The sequence below is a fragment of the Falco cherrug genome, chromosome 8 (assembly GCF_023634085.1).
Source record: "Falco cherrug isolate bFalChe1 chromosome 8, bFalChe1.pri, whole genome shotgun sequence".
NCBI classification, from domain to species: domain Eukaryota; kingdom Metazoa; phylum Chordata; class Aves; order Falconiformes; family Falconidae; genus Falco; species Falco cherrug.
Genome location: NC_073704.1, coordinates 7,325,342 through 7,339,529, shown reverse-complemented (window position 1 = coordinate 7,339,529; position 14,188 = coordinate 7,325,342). Strand labels below are relative to the sequence as shown.

The following is a 14,188-nucleotide window of genomic DNA, read 5'->3' as shown; positions in this document are numbered from 1 at the left end:
CGAGCTTCGCAGCAAGCACACACACGGCCCCAAAATGCAAAAATAAAATATAAAAAAATACATAAAATACGGGAATCGCTGCGCCTGCAGGGATCGGGGCTCCAGCACCCCGCTGCCCCTCCTGCCTGGAAGCGGTTTGCACGGGGGGACGGACGCGGGGGGGTTCCTCGGTGTCCGCCCCGAGGCCCGAACGCACACGCGTGTTACACGAGGCCCGCGCCGCCCCCGCACGAGGACGCCCCCCTCCCCCCCCATTGCGCAGGGCTGCCCTCGTCCCCCCCCCCACGCACACGTGCTTTGCAGATCGATTTCCCCTCCCCTCCCCCCCGCCGCCCTCCACGCGCGCGGAGCGGCACGCGCCCAACCTCGCACGCGCCCGCCCGCCCCTTCCCACGCGGCCCCTCAACTCCCCCCCCCGCCCCAAACACCCCCGGCCCGGGCGGCCCCGCCCCCTGACGTCAGCGCGGGCGCGGGGCCGGCGGCGCGCGCGGCCCGTGGCGCGAGCCGGCAGCGGAGCGGGGTCCCGGTGCCGGTGCCAGGTAAGCGCCGCGCTGCCGGCAGGGGCGGGGAGCGGGGGCGGGCACCTATAGCGGGAGCGGCCCCCCCGCCGCCCGCGGCCTCCGCCCGGCGGCCCCCGGTGCCGCCCCGCCGCCGGGGAAAAGTTTGTGGCGGTGGCGCCGGGCGGGCGAGCGAGCGAGCGAGCGAGCGAGCGGAACGGCGGGAGGTGCCGCCCGGGACCGAGCGGCTGCCGGCTCCCGGTGAGCGGCCCGGGCTGTGCGGGGCGGGCGGGCCGTGCCAGCCTTGCGGGGGGCCGGTGCGCGGCGCTGGCCGCGCTCCCTGTGCGGGCGCGCAGTGGGTGCCCGCGGGCGGTGCGTGCGGGAGCCGTGCGGGAGCCGTGCGCGGCGGCCGGCCGGCGTGTGCCGGGGCAGCGAGCGCGCAGCCGCCCGGTGTGCAGCCCCGCGGGCGGAGGCAGGGAAGCCCGGCGGGCGCAGCGGGGGAGCCGCCCGAGCCCCGCTCCCGCTGCCCCGGGGAGCGCCGCTGCGCGTAACTTTGCCGTGCCCCGCAGGGCGCCGGCCGCTGTCGGGGGGCTCCCCCCTGCACCGCGTGTGTGCACCCCGGCCCCGCCAGCCTCTGCCGGCACCGCCGGGAGGGGACGGGGGTGCACATCCCAGGGTCGGCACCCCAGCGCCCGGTGGGGAGCCCCGGGCTGGCGGCGGGGGGCTGGCACCGGGGTGCGCTGCGCGGATGGTGCGCGGGCGTCTCCCGCTGTGTCTGGCCCGTAAACCCGTGGGGGTGGCTTGGAGCTGGGGCTGGCCGAGGCCGGGCTGCCTTGCCTGCCTTTCCTTTCTTATCTCATCAGCCCCGGGTGGGACGTTCCCTGGAAGTTTGGGGAGGTTTTTAGCAGCATTGCACCGGCTGTGCCTGACACTTATTTTCCAGGAGGGTTTGGCCGGCTGGGGATTGCCGGTGTCGCGGGGTCGCTGACCTTTTTGCTCCTTGCTGGCTGCCTGGCCGCGGGGTGTTTTGCAAGCAAGGGACGCTGTTCCAGGCTTGGTTTGCAGCCGTGGCTGCAGCGGGTTGCTCGCGGGACGGTGTTCGGTGGGAGAGGTGGACTCGGGCAGGAGGTGTGTTGTGGGGAGGCACGAAGCGGTGGTGACACATTGCAGCTTCGGGCTCTGGTACTGGGATACCCATTTGGGGTTTTTTTGGGGTCCCTGGCTACAAAGCTGTTCAGGTGTAAACACCTCAGCCACAAGGGTGCCTCTGTGGTACTTTTACTCGGAGCAACTTTGGTACATAGGGGGACAGTGGTGACCGTGACGCAGTTTTGTGCCTCTGTCCCTGTTGTGGACCCAGGGGTGTAAAGCGGGGTGGGATGCAAGAGGACATGCAAATGCCCAGCACAGCATCCGTGCTCTGGCAGTGGGGATGCTGAGGAAACCCATCACCACCCTGGTTAGCCCTTCCTGGCTAACACCACCTGAGATTTGCAATAATTAATTTATGGCTGCTAATGCAGCTTGGGCAGAAGTTGGAGAGGGGTGCGTGTTGTGTTGACATCTGTGCCTAGGTAGCAAAACGTCCCCCTCCACTCTGGAAGAACTCATCCTTTATTTCCTAGTGCCTGACTGCAGCAACGGGATGCTTAGATTTACCTAAACCCAAAACGGACCCTGATACTGAGAAACATGTCCTCCCGGGACGTCCTGTAGCTCTGAATATTTGCATCACGTCCCAGCTCTAGCTCCCATGTTACAGTGTTGGTACCAGACCCTGCATGGGTGCCCTCGTTCAACATCTCCAGTAGTGCTTTTTCTCTCCTTTTTCTCTCATTTCTCCTTCTCCCTCACCCTTTCCAGCAGTTAGATGCTTGCCCAGGGTGGCTGTGCTCTTCCTACGGCAAGCTTCAACCGTTGACCCTGGCCGCGAGCAGCAAGGATGCAGTTGCCCGTGATGCTCGCTGGTGCCCCGTGCCATGGACTTGCAGCCTCCACTGAATGCATGTCCTCCTGGGTGGGGATTTTTTGCTGGCAAAGATGCCAGCTTTCCGTATATGTATTTCCAAAATAACTCCAGTCGGGCTGTGGAAGAGAGTGTGCTTTTCAAAAATAGCAGTGTTGTTACTTTTAATCAAATAAAGTCTGAGCGGCGCGGTGCTGTGTGGAGTGATTGCAGCCATTGCTTGCCTCTGTGCTTGACATCCTAATTATGTTTTCATTTTAATGAGAGGAAAACTATTTGTGAAGCAAAATATTTATTTTAGCCTGGTAGGGTTGTTCAGAAGAGCTTGTATCTATGTTAAGGAGGTGGTTTAGACACTGCATTTTTTTAAATGAGAAAAACATTTAAATATGGCAAGAAGCTTTTCATCACAGAAGCTTGTCTGCGCAAAGGGAGCTAGCAGCTGTAGAGGTCAGGACATGAAGGGGAATTTGCATCCTCCTTAGTCGTCTTATTTTCAAGAGGTCTGAAAGTTGCATTGCCTTCTGGTTTGGTGGGTGGATTTCTGATGGCAGCTTGAACAGAAATGAATGCAAATAACCTCACTTCAGAGTCTCTCAACCTTAGGTTTGGCACCTGCCTGTTTTCTCCGTTCCAAAATTCATTTTGAAAAAACCTGAGCTTTGCAGACTGCCCTGGAAGCTCCTCAGGAGATGGTAAGGAGGTGCAATGGGTTTCCAGCAGGTCAGAGGTTTGTTGTCCCTGCAGAGATTGTACTTTGGGTTGGCAGGGTTGGCTGTGATGCTGCTCAACCAAGGTGTCTGGGCATGCAGCAGCATCACGCAGCGGGGCCCGTGGTGGTGGAGGGCTTCCCTGAGCAGAGGGGATGGCAGCTCTTGGAGGAGTTTTGTAGCCAGAAGTTGACTTCCCCAGTGATGAGCCAGGTTTGAAGGAGGGGGATCAACTGCTGGAAGATGTATTTGTGCTTATTAATGTATATACCTTGCAATACATACAGCAAAATGTTCTTCAGCGTTTCACCCTTGCAGGGTTTTTGGTCTGGTTTGCTCTTAAAAGTTGCTTGGTCGGGACCTCTTGGAGGTGATGGGAGAGGGGCACACATCAGTTTTCATAGGTGGCTTCGGTAGCATCGTGCACATGTCACTGTGGATGCTAAACAGCGTGCTCCTCGTGTTGTGGTAATACCCCAGGCCTGGTGCCAGGCTGGTGGGTTTGTTGCAGGGGTTTTTACGTAGGCTTGCAAGGGACAGCCTGGGGTGGGGGGTGAAGGCTGCAGTGAGGTGTTTATCAAGAGCGGTGTGCGGCTGCAAAGCTGGGTGCTGTCTGGGGTGCCCGGCCCTCGCTGTGGCATGGCAGGCATCTCCGCTGTCAGCGCTGGCTGATGGACCCGTCCAGGCTGCTCCCTGAAATTTGCAGAATGAGATTTCAGCTTAAAACCCACAAAACGAGTCCCCCATCATTTCACACAGCGCCTGAGCTCCAGCATCAGGGTGCGCTCCTGGTCCCCGCGCGAGCAGAGGATGCTTTGCTTTTGCTCGCTTCTTGCAAGCACAGCACGAACAATCCCGGCATTAACCCTGCCGAGGGGCCAGCGTTTGGGCACAGGGCTGTGATTGTTAGAGGATGTCAAAAGCGCTGTGCCAGCCTTGGCTGGGGCAGGGAGCATGTGGACCTCTCGGGGCTGGCACGGGGTAAAACCTGCCGCCCACCACAGGCATGACTTGGGAGCGAACCCAGGAGGGGCAGCCGAAACTCTGGCTCTGATTTCTCTCCCTAAAGGACCCGAACGAGAGGTGTGGGGATGCAGGGACGGCCTTTCTTCTTAATTATGAAGCTGCAGGGTTTATTAACTTCAAAAGTGAGAATTGCAGCCTGAGCTCACTTTGTGGCCATAAATAATGTTTGTTTTTTAAAAATAAAAAAGGAGAAAGCACTTGCAGGACCTGTAACTGTGGCTGATGGGGAGCAGGTCCTCCAGTGGGCACATGCATGTCCTGGCAAGCCCCTTTCTTTCCAGCGCAGAGCCTTGGCTTTCTAAACGAGGCGGAGAGACTTGCTCCCAGCAGGTCAGATGGTCGCATCTGGGTTTCATTTAATGCTCGAATGATGTCCTAGTTCCAGTAACACTGCAACCATCCGCAGAGCCACACTGAGGGATAATTTTGGAGGATACCTGTGGCATCTGTGCCCTCCCGTGGTCCTTAATTTCTCTCAGCGGTCCTTGGAGTCGAGTGAGTTCAGTGTATTTCTGCTTCCGTGGGCTCACAATGAAAAGCGTGGGAGTATGGAGAGGGACGTGTACCCATGGTTCGCAGCAACAGGAGGATGCAGGAGCACATCAAAACGGTTTGCTGCTCGGGGCAGTTTGCAGGTCCAGCAGGCAGCCACGCTCCCCTGTGCGTCTTGACGGTGTTCCCAGGGTAAAGTTAGTTTTTAATGAGTCAGAGAGCCAATTGTAAATCTTCCCACTCTTTCGTCCTTATCCTTGGATTCACGTTTTTTTCCCTCTGCTAGGAAGATGGACAGTTTGGGTGGATTGCATGTTTTTTGAAGAAATCACTGGTGTCCCACAAGCAGCACCTACTGTCTTTAATCCTGTTTTTTGGTGGAAACCTGGCACTGTCTATGGGCTGGCCAGTCTGCTGCTCCTCCATTATGAACCCCTTGGCCAGTGCCCCCCCCCCCAAGATATTTCTATTTTTAACCTGCTGATTTCATTTGGGTTTGTGCAAGGGTTTATTTCTGGTGACAAGAGGTAGTCATTCCCAGCTGGTGTATCAGCGGGCTGCTGGGGAGCGTAACGCTTTCATTACCGATAGAAGAAAACGAATTGCAAGTCCTAGGGCTAAATGTTCCTGCGTGCTCCTACGCGAATAGGTGCTCCTGCTCTGCCGGGGCGAGGTGTTGCTTCAGACCCATCAGCAGGAAGGCGGTGCATGTTGCATCCCATCTCCTCTTTGCCGGCGACACCTTGGCTGACGCACGCTGTCTGCATGTGCGGATGATGGATGTGAAAGCAACTTCATAGCCTCAAACCTGTATATATTAAAAGGCAAAGGCAGAAGGTGGCTCAGTGATTTTTTTTTTTTTTTTTTTTTTTTTCCTCTCGTCTGTGTTTCTTCACGGTTCTGATGCTTTTGCACAGATTGGAGGCACAGTAATGCCTGTCTGGTTTGCAGTCCTGTTCAATGACAGGAGGAAAGTTGCAATAGTAGTAATAATAATGATAATAAAAATAAAACTAAAAAAGATGATGATGATGTGAAAGCCTTTCCGCCTTTCCTTTTCACAGCTCTCTGCGGGCTCTGAAATTGCTTCCTCTGCCCCCTCTCCTGCCTCACGGGAGGGTTGGCCTGGGGAGCATCCCATCATTTTCAAGAAGGGAGATCGCTGCCACGAAGCAAAACCAGATGTTTTCTAGCTGACTCCAGAAAACACCCTTTCGACACGGCAAGGAAACAAGGCTGTGGTATGTAGTTGTTAGGCTGGGTTGCTCGTCTCACACTGCAAATGAGCCCCATGCATGCTTCCCTCTCCCCAGCTCTCTCTCCAGGGACAAATCCAGCAGCCGCCCTTCTCCCTTCATGCCTGGCCAGCCTGACTGTGCCCGCATTAAGTGCTTTAGGTCATCTTTCTAGGGGGAAGGCATTTGCTTGGTGTGTGGCCTCGTTTGAACGACGCTGGCTGTTTCCTTAGGAACAGAAAAGGCTTTTTTGGAGTTGAACAATGGTGCGTCCCCGGCTCGGTCAGTGGAGAAAAGCGAGGCAGGAGATGTTTTACAGTCGCTGCTGCCGTTAGCTTGCCAGCGAACTCAGCGAGGGTGCTGCTGGCTTCATTGCCAGTTGTAGTGGTTCTCTGTGATGGTGACCCACGGCATGTCCTGCTCAGGGCTGCCAGCCTGGTGGCGTTGCACCTGAGAAATGTTGGGGCTGGCCGGGGCAGTACGAGCTGTGTGACGGTGAGTTAGGAGGGTTGAATTTGGAGGAAGGCCAGGGGTGGGTTCGGTTGGACCTCTTGGCTGCGGGTTGGTGTCGGTGCAGATGTGGCTTCAGCAAGCACTGGGGCTGGCTGGAGCATCCGTCGGTGCGCTCAGCGCGGTGGGAGAAGATGCTGGAGTTGTCTGTCTAGAAGACACCTACGCCAGGTAAAGGGTGGAGGAAGGGAGCGAAAAAGAGCAGAAATTTGAATAAATAACGTGGTGGTTGCACAGGGAGTTGAGATCAAAGTCTCCCAGGTCTCTCAGGCCTCCGGGAGTAAAAATAGTCTGTTTGAGCTCGGGTTGTGTCTTTGTGGGAGACGTTAAAGCTTTCACTCCTGTGTTACTCCCTGCTGCTGAGCCGTCGTCTTCATTCGCATCCGTTCCCAGAGCAGCCGGGGGAGATGCTGGGTCCCTCGGCGCAAGGGCTACCGCAGCTATAATTAAACAAAGAGAAACTTTTTATTTTTTTGTGACTGATCCAGCTTCCGGAAAATGGCAGCTAGCTGAAGGGAGGGAAACAAAACAAGCCTTCGCCCGGCCAGAAAATGCGTCCTCACCTCTGTGGCATTTCCTTGCTTTCTTTCCCCCCTCGCCAGCCTCCCTCCCTAGCCCCTCGCATCCTGACTGCCGCATTGAAAACCTGCCATCAGATTAGCTGCGCCGGGGTGGGGTTGCTCTCCGCCGGCATGAGCATGAGAAGCGTTTCCCAGCCGGCAGCGTGCATGCAAACCGAGCCTTGGAAATTGCTCTTCTGTCTCCCCGAAGCACTGTGCCTCCTGTCCCAAACGTCTCCGCGCTTTTTTTACCCCCTTGCTCACAAAAAACACCATTAGTGTTTTTTGCTGCGCGTGTGGCTGCACCTTTGGTGCAGATTGAGCTATTAAAGTCCGTGAGAAAGCAGTGAATAGTTCCCAGTGCATGTGGCCTGGGAGCAACCAGTCCTTGCAATTCATAAGCTTTGGAATTGGGGGGGGGGGGGGGGGGGAGGGGGGTGTCCAGAAAAAAAAAAAAAGATGCACAAGTGCATCCTGCAAAAAAAGGAGAAGGAGGCGGGGGGGCATCCTGCAAAAGGAGGAGGAGATGTGAGGGGCTGTACTCAGCAAAAGAAGATGAGGTGGGGGGCACATCCTGCAAAAGAGGAGGAGATAGTGGGGGTGCATCCCGCAGCTTGTCTTCCAGGGCACTGGCTCCTCCTTGGCTATGGATGCTGTTGGCTGCAAATTTATTGGAGCAGCCTCTGGATGAGTGGTGGTACTCTGTAGGCACTAATTCCACGTCTGCTCGGATAGAGGAGGACAAGTAGGTTTTTTGGGGAATGGAGATGAAAGCAGGGTCCCTGGCAACATGGTGGATTGTTTCTTTGGGTGTTTTTTTTTTTAATTCTGGTGGTGTGTGATTCGTCTTTTTGTAATACCAGCTTCCTGGGACATGTCGTCTTTCCAGTGCTTTGCGGCAGCTGTCCTGCTTGTCGGGGAGCAAAACAGCAGCGGCCACAAAGCAAGCCTTTCTTTTGGTCTTCACGAGCATTTTGCTTGGTTATCTCTGGGCAGGGCTGCGGACAAAGTATTTACTGTCCCTGGGAGATGGCGATTACCTCGTCAGCAAAAAGGATAGCTCATGCTGCTGGCTCTGGCCTTGACCAGGTTATCATCCCAAGAGTTACGGGCAGTGTTGCTGGTTTCCCAGAGTTTATTGTGCCTGCTTTGTGCCGGGCTGGGGGAAAGATGCTCTGGGACTGGGACATCGGGGTGGTGGGTCCCCTCCCAGGCATCCATCTGATGCAGCCTTGCCTGAGACAGACTCTCCACACTGAGTCTGTCCTGAAGGTTTGGGGGTTTTCTGGGGGGTTTGGGTTTTGTTAGTTGGTTGGGGTTTTCCGTAAGCTGCTCAGAGTCAGCAGACGCTGCTGAGAAACACCTCGGTGCCACCAGTGAGTGCTTCCAAGTAATCTTTTCCATCTCTCCTGCTGCTCCCGAGGTGTGGCCTGTGCTCCCTAGAGAGAGCTGGAGCTGCTCTGGAGCGGTGTGCCTGAAAGTTAATTGCTGCCGAAAAACGCTTTAATTAACTCAATTAGCCAGACAGTCCATCTGGACTCTTGCAGCGCCTGGTAAGGTTCTGTGGAACGAGGTCGCAGCTCCACTCTGGTGACAGGGACAGGTACACCGACTCGCTCGGGTCCCAGGGGAACACGCTGTGCTCTCCAGCGCATCCCAGCTCTCGGACCTGCAGGGAATGGGAGGTGTTTTTCCAGGACATGTGTAAAAATTGACACGGAGCATAGATCCCAAATGTTTTCGAGGGGTGTGCACGCCGTTCCACGCTGGCCCGGGGTGTGGGCGCGGCTGGCACTGCACACGGCATTGCACTAGTTGCAGCACAGCTGCCTTGCGGTGCCGGCTGATTTGGGGACCGTATGAGAGCATCCTTTTGCCAGCGCCTGAAATTATCTAGCAGAGAAAAATCCTGTTGCAAGGCTGTGCCTGAAATCCCTTGAACCAAGGAGTTTGAAGGCTACTGAGCTTCTCAATCTCTGCTTCAGCTGCTGGGTGAGCGGGCTTGGCTCCTCTGCCTGAGTTTTAGCACCTTGCCCTGCAGCGGGACAGCCCTGCGGCTCCTCGGAGGTGCGACTGGCCAGAGCAGCTGGTGCCTCTCCAGCTCCTGCTCTGCCTATTAATAGGAGCTATTAAAACGTTCACCAAATCCAGGATGCAGGACATGACCAGGCATGGAAACAGTGAGCAAAAAAAGCCTTAGCCTAGCACGCTGTTTGAGCAGAGGAATGCAGGGCCCTGCAGCAGGGATTTGGGGAGGGCGAGTGTTTAACCCCCTCTCTGCAATTGCCCTGCAGCGGGGCTGACCTTTCCGTCCCGGCTTTACCTCTGTGTGTTGACCTCTGTTTTAAACCCATGCCTTACAGGCATCCCTGGGGAAAGCTGCTTGCTGTCCTGCTGCCAGTTTTCCTGCTACCTGGCTATGATGGGAGACCCCAGCGCAGGCAGGCAGAGATGCATCCTTTAGGTAATGGAGAGGGATGCATGTCTTAAAGGGTTTAGGTACCAGCAGATAACGCTGGGGGAAACTGAGGCACGGAACATCAGTGCTGCCTGGGCTCATGCAGAGGTACAGTCTGAGGGTTGAACCGTGGTCTCTGCAGTCATGGTGCCCATGCCTCCAAAAATGGGCTCTGAAATCACTTCAAACGTGCGTGGGAGGGGGCAAGGGGAGGAGGAGATCACTCTGCCCAGATTGCCCTGCAGTCAGGCAGGATAAAAGGAATAAAAATATTTGCAGTTTGGCCTAATTTTTAAGGGATTGTGACCAGAAAGCGGTGATGCTGGCACTGCATCAGATGGTCCTCTGGCTTGGAGGGGGAAGGGGAGATTGCTTTGGGAAAGGGCAGGTGGTTCCTGGCTTAGAGCTGCTTTAAGGCAATTCCGCTTGTGAAAGCAGGGCAGAGGGGCAGAGGGTAATTCTCTGTGGGGAGGCTGGCAGGCGGAGGTGATGCTGCCGGTCACGGCAGGGATGTTTCTGTGCAGAGCATCATCCTTTGAGCTGAGCATCCATTGCCTGGTGCTGTGAGTCCTGCCTGGGTGGCCAGGGCAGGTCCCAGCTCATCCCTGGGTCCCAGGCAGTGCAAAGGCAGAGGAGTCCAAGCATCAGCCTCATTTCTTTCTCCTCTGGATGGGATATGTGAGAACCATTCAGACCTTGGGGTCTGAGCCTAACCATTATAATTCCTACGTAGTGCTGCAAACGCTTCTGCCTCCCTTTTGCCATAAAGTTGTCATCCCTCTTCCTGCACAGAAAAATGTGAGTAATGTTAGAGAAATTTGGGATGAGGCCCAGCAAACAATCGGATATCCAGCTAAGCACATCTCTGACTTCTGAACTAAAAGCTCCCGAATGAGTAACACAGCAGAAGAAGCAGCAGATTTTGAGGGATTATATTTTCTGTTGATGCTCTGCTTTCTCTCTCTTGAAACTTCAGTCTGCAAAACTTGGAAATGGCTTTTTTTAGATCGCCTTTGTATATTTGTGTTATGCTGAAGTACTAACACATTGTTAATTGTCCTGTTGAAAACAAAACTGACAGTAGTAAGCACTAAATTTAAAAAAAAAATAAATAATGCCAGCTGTCTTGTGAAAGCACATGATGTGCTTTGGTCTTTACATGGGCTGTAAATGTTGTTTACTGGGATTGTGCATTGGGGAAAAAAAGGCTGAATTCAGCCTAAAAGTGGAGAGTTGGGAGGCTAAAATGCCAGTGGATGTTGCCCTTGGTAGTAATGGGTGGCAGTGGCTGTCCCTCTTCTTTTTCTTTTCTTTTCTTCTTCTGGAGAGGGCCAAAAAAGTTTCCATCTCTTTCCTGTTGATTGAGTACTTAGGTCATTCTTCTAAATATAAATCTGTCCTAGTGCGTCAGCTGTGCCTGGGATTTCACTTCTTTTATGTGTCACTTCAAGCAAGTTTTAATTAAACAAACAAACAAACAAGAAAAAGACACCCATCTGCATTGGGTTGATATTTAGGCTCTCTTTTTCCCATCAAGAGCGTGTCTGATTCTGGCTGGACCCTGGCCCTTTGACAGCAAAGATCTGTAGGCTGTGTGTGGGCAACAGCTGGTTATGCTGGAGAGCATCCCTCAGCTCCTGGAAAGCTCTCGCTGCCTCCTCTGCTTCTGCTTGCAGAGCTGCCCCATCACTGGCACTGAGATCTGCCACACTTCTGGATGCGAGTGGTGTTGAGATATGGAAGAACTTGATCCTACAGAGAAGAAAATCTGGGGTGTTGCTGTGAAAGATGCTGAGAAAAGGAGACGTTGTCTAGGTGAGGTGGTGAAGGTGACCATGGATGGTGCCCTGGTGTGTTGGTTGTACCTGGAATTGTCTTCTCTAGCCAAGAGTCTGCTGCTTGTAGATCCCAACCCGTGCTTTAGATACGGAGCCAAAATTAAAATACACAGATTGCCATGGCTATCAAAGCAGCCTTGAAGCAGAGCTAGCGGTGGAATTGAAGTTGCTTTCCATAGACGTCAATAAACGGAGCAGTTTCTGTGCTGCACATGGCCAATGTTCAGCTGACACAAGGCTTCTGTCCTTGAATATGTGGGGCTTTTTAACCCGAATCTAGTCCTTCCTTTCTAGAATGAGGCATTCTGCTAGAACCAGTGGACAAGCTTCCAGCTTTTCTGTACGTCCCTGCAATGGCTTCGTTTTTGCCCCTCTAACATGGGTGTTTCTGTGATGGCCCAAGACAACCCCGTACCACAGCTGGTAATGGTTCACCCCCAGTTCAAGCTGCAGTAATCTGAGACTTGGTGTTCTGGTCTCTTACCTTAGAAATCTCAGCAGGAATGAACGGAGCTCCCAGCTCATGGGCTCGAGTGGGGCGGCTCGGAGATCCCTCGGGGCCTCGTGTCTTGGGCTTGGGAAGCGAGGGCAGGTCCATCTCCTTACAGCCTCACCTGGGGCTGGCTTCTTGGAGACTTGGCACAGAGGGAATAACTTGCCCTTTGGAAATACTCCCTCTGCGGTGGTGCGGAGTTGCCCATTTTGTAGGGGATGCTCTTGTGAAGATGCATCACCGCCGTTTGGGGCATGCGTGGGAGGGTGTTTTGTGGTTGCAAGAAGTGCAGTGCAGAAAGTTGTAGAAACTGACTCCACTCAACCACAAAAGTTCTACTTTAAGCAGGGAAAAGCCTACCATTACTTTAAGATGACTTTCAGGTGTCATTTTAATTTTGCATGCTGACTAACGCTGCAAAGACTGTGTCTGAGATTTAACCCTGCTTTATCCGGCAAGGAGAGCAATTTGGAGCAAAGGCGAGATTTTGCCAAGTTCACGTAGATGAGTATTTCTCTGCCCAAGCGTCTTGGTAGAAAAGGGCATCTTCCCCCAAAATGGCTCACCCATTTTGTTAAGGGTTATGTCCCAGCACAGAGAAGCAGCATGTCTTTGACACTGCACGTGGTGGAGGCTGCATGGAATGGGCTCGGGCTCTCATTTTGTGCCATGCTAATTTTGAGAGTGCACAGACAAGGGTCTCATGCATTTCTGACTGACGTAAAACTAAACGGTTCAAAGTGCATAACTTTGTTTGCCGATAAACCCTTCCAATAAATGCTCAGGTCTTAAAATGATGAAATCGGTTTCTTATCAGCCATCTGACCTGTGATGATGGGATCGAGCGGCTTTTAACCTGGCGAGATCGAAACAACAAACTCTGAAGTACAGACGGACGGGGTGGGTGGTGTTATTTTGGTTTTTTCCCTTCATGGCACTGTTGATGTTACGGAAAGTGCTTGGAGCCACTGCTTGGATTGTATCTGGCATCCCTCACCCCCAGGTTGCGTTCCCTTCTAGTTAATTTGCAGGTTGCATGAAGCCTCCGTGCGCTTTGACGGGCTTTAATTTCAAGGGTAACTAATTAAGCAAGCAGGCGTGGTTTGTGTTTGCTCTTGTGTTGCATAAACACTGGCCTGTTTTGTTTTATCTGAAACACCGTCCTGGCTGGCAGAGGTGGGTGCCCGCACCTGGAAAGCGAATTCCCACCTATGGACAGGCTCTAATATAAATTAAGGCAAGGACTTGGCTGCTGAAAACCACCACGTGAAATGAGCCACGTGGTCTTTTGCGCTGCTGTAATGTGCCTGGTGTTAAAACCATTCTTGGAATTGAAGCAGGAACACTTTCTCGGATGAGTCTGCAACTTGCTGGACTTGTAGGTAAGATCAGATCAAAAAAACTGGGCTTTTTGCAGGAAGTCCTCATCCACGCTCTGGGATGGAGCAGATGCCTGTCCTCACATCCGCTTGCTACCTGTCTCCCGAATGGCATCATCACCTGGGGGTTTGCTCTCCAGGTATCGTAGTGCTCCCAGTGAGCTTCCCTCTTCCCAGCATGGCTTCGTGCACCAAGGATTGGGCCAAATGTGGAGTGAGGAACCCATAGACCAGTTTGATCCCGCGTGTTGCTTTCCTATGAGAAGACAGTCAGCTTCAGCAAACGGTTAGGGCTGCTTAAACCCAGGTATCGTGGGCAACCTGGCTTGGAAATCTTTACCAAGGACAAGTGCTTAAAAAAAATGTTGGTTTTGAGGAAATTCATTGCAATGTGCTGATTATGTTTGCTTCTGCCTAACTCAGGCTGGTGATGTTTTTTGGCTCCTGCCGGTATTTTCAGCATAGCTGAAGGTGTGATGTAATCCACCAACAGATCAGTACCTGGACTAATCGGCAAGGTGTGTAAGAACATTAAAACAAGGGTAAGCTTTTGCACGAGCTCATCGCTTGAGTGACTTCTTCGGTTTGATAATCCAAAGAGGTTTTACTCATTAGCGAGAGAATCTGGCTGCTAGGTGGTGGCTACTTGGTGTCGGTGGGTGTGCTCAGGCAGTGAGCTGGCAACAAAACCCCTTTTTTTCCTAAAATGTACCTCCTGAGTGAGGCCAGCTGATATGGGGACTTGTTCTGGCTACCTGCTTATAAAGTCACCTTTTGGATGACCCATGGGAGGCTGCTGCATGCCCACCCTGCCTGTGGCATCTGCCCCTTGAACACAGCCCCCTCTTCTTAAATGATGGGCAGGTAAGTCCAGAGGACCAAGCAGGACACCGATGTTTCAGCCTTTGACGTTCTCTCGTGTGAGGAAGGGGTCGGAGTGGAGAAGGTGTGTCTTGGTGGGTACTTGCGCAGGGAGGGCTGCTTGGATTTGGCTGTGGGCTGGTCTGCGAGCAGGTTGGAGCTA

The 14,188-nt window shown here is 53.8% G+C and overlaps 1 protein-coding gene across 5 annotated transcripts in view; it reads left to right on the top strand.

Annotated features, from left to right (window-relative positions):
- The first annotated feature begins 471 nt into the window (after positions 1–471).
- SH3BP4 (SH3 domain binding protein 4) overlaps positions 472–14,188 on the top strand; it is a 38,397-nt gene continuing 24,680 nt past the window's right edge. The window contains exons 1-2 of one of the 5 annotated variants that reach the window (XM_055718786.1): positions 472–539; positions 5,756–5,932. The gene's annotated coding sequence lies outside the window, so the exon portion shown is untranslated. Of the gene's footprint in view, positions 540–641; positions 759–5,755; positions 5,933–12,932; positions 13,168–14,188 lie in introns of those variants that run through there. The other 4 variants (XM_055718785.1, XM_055718790.1, XM_055718787.1 and 1 more) reach the window with 4 other exon arrangements.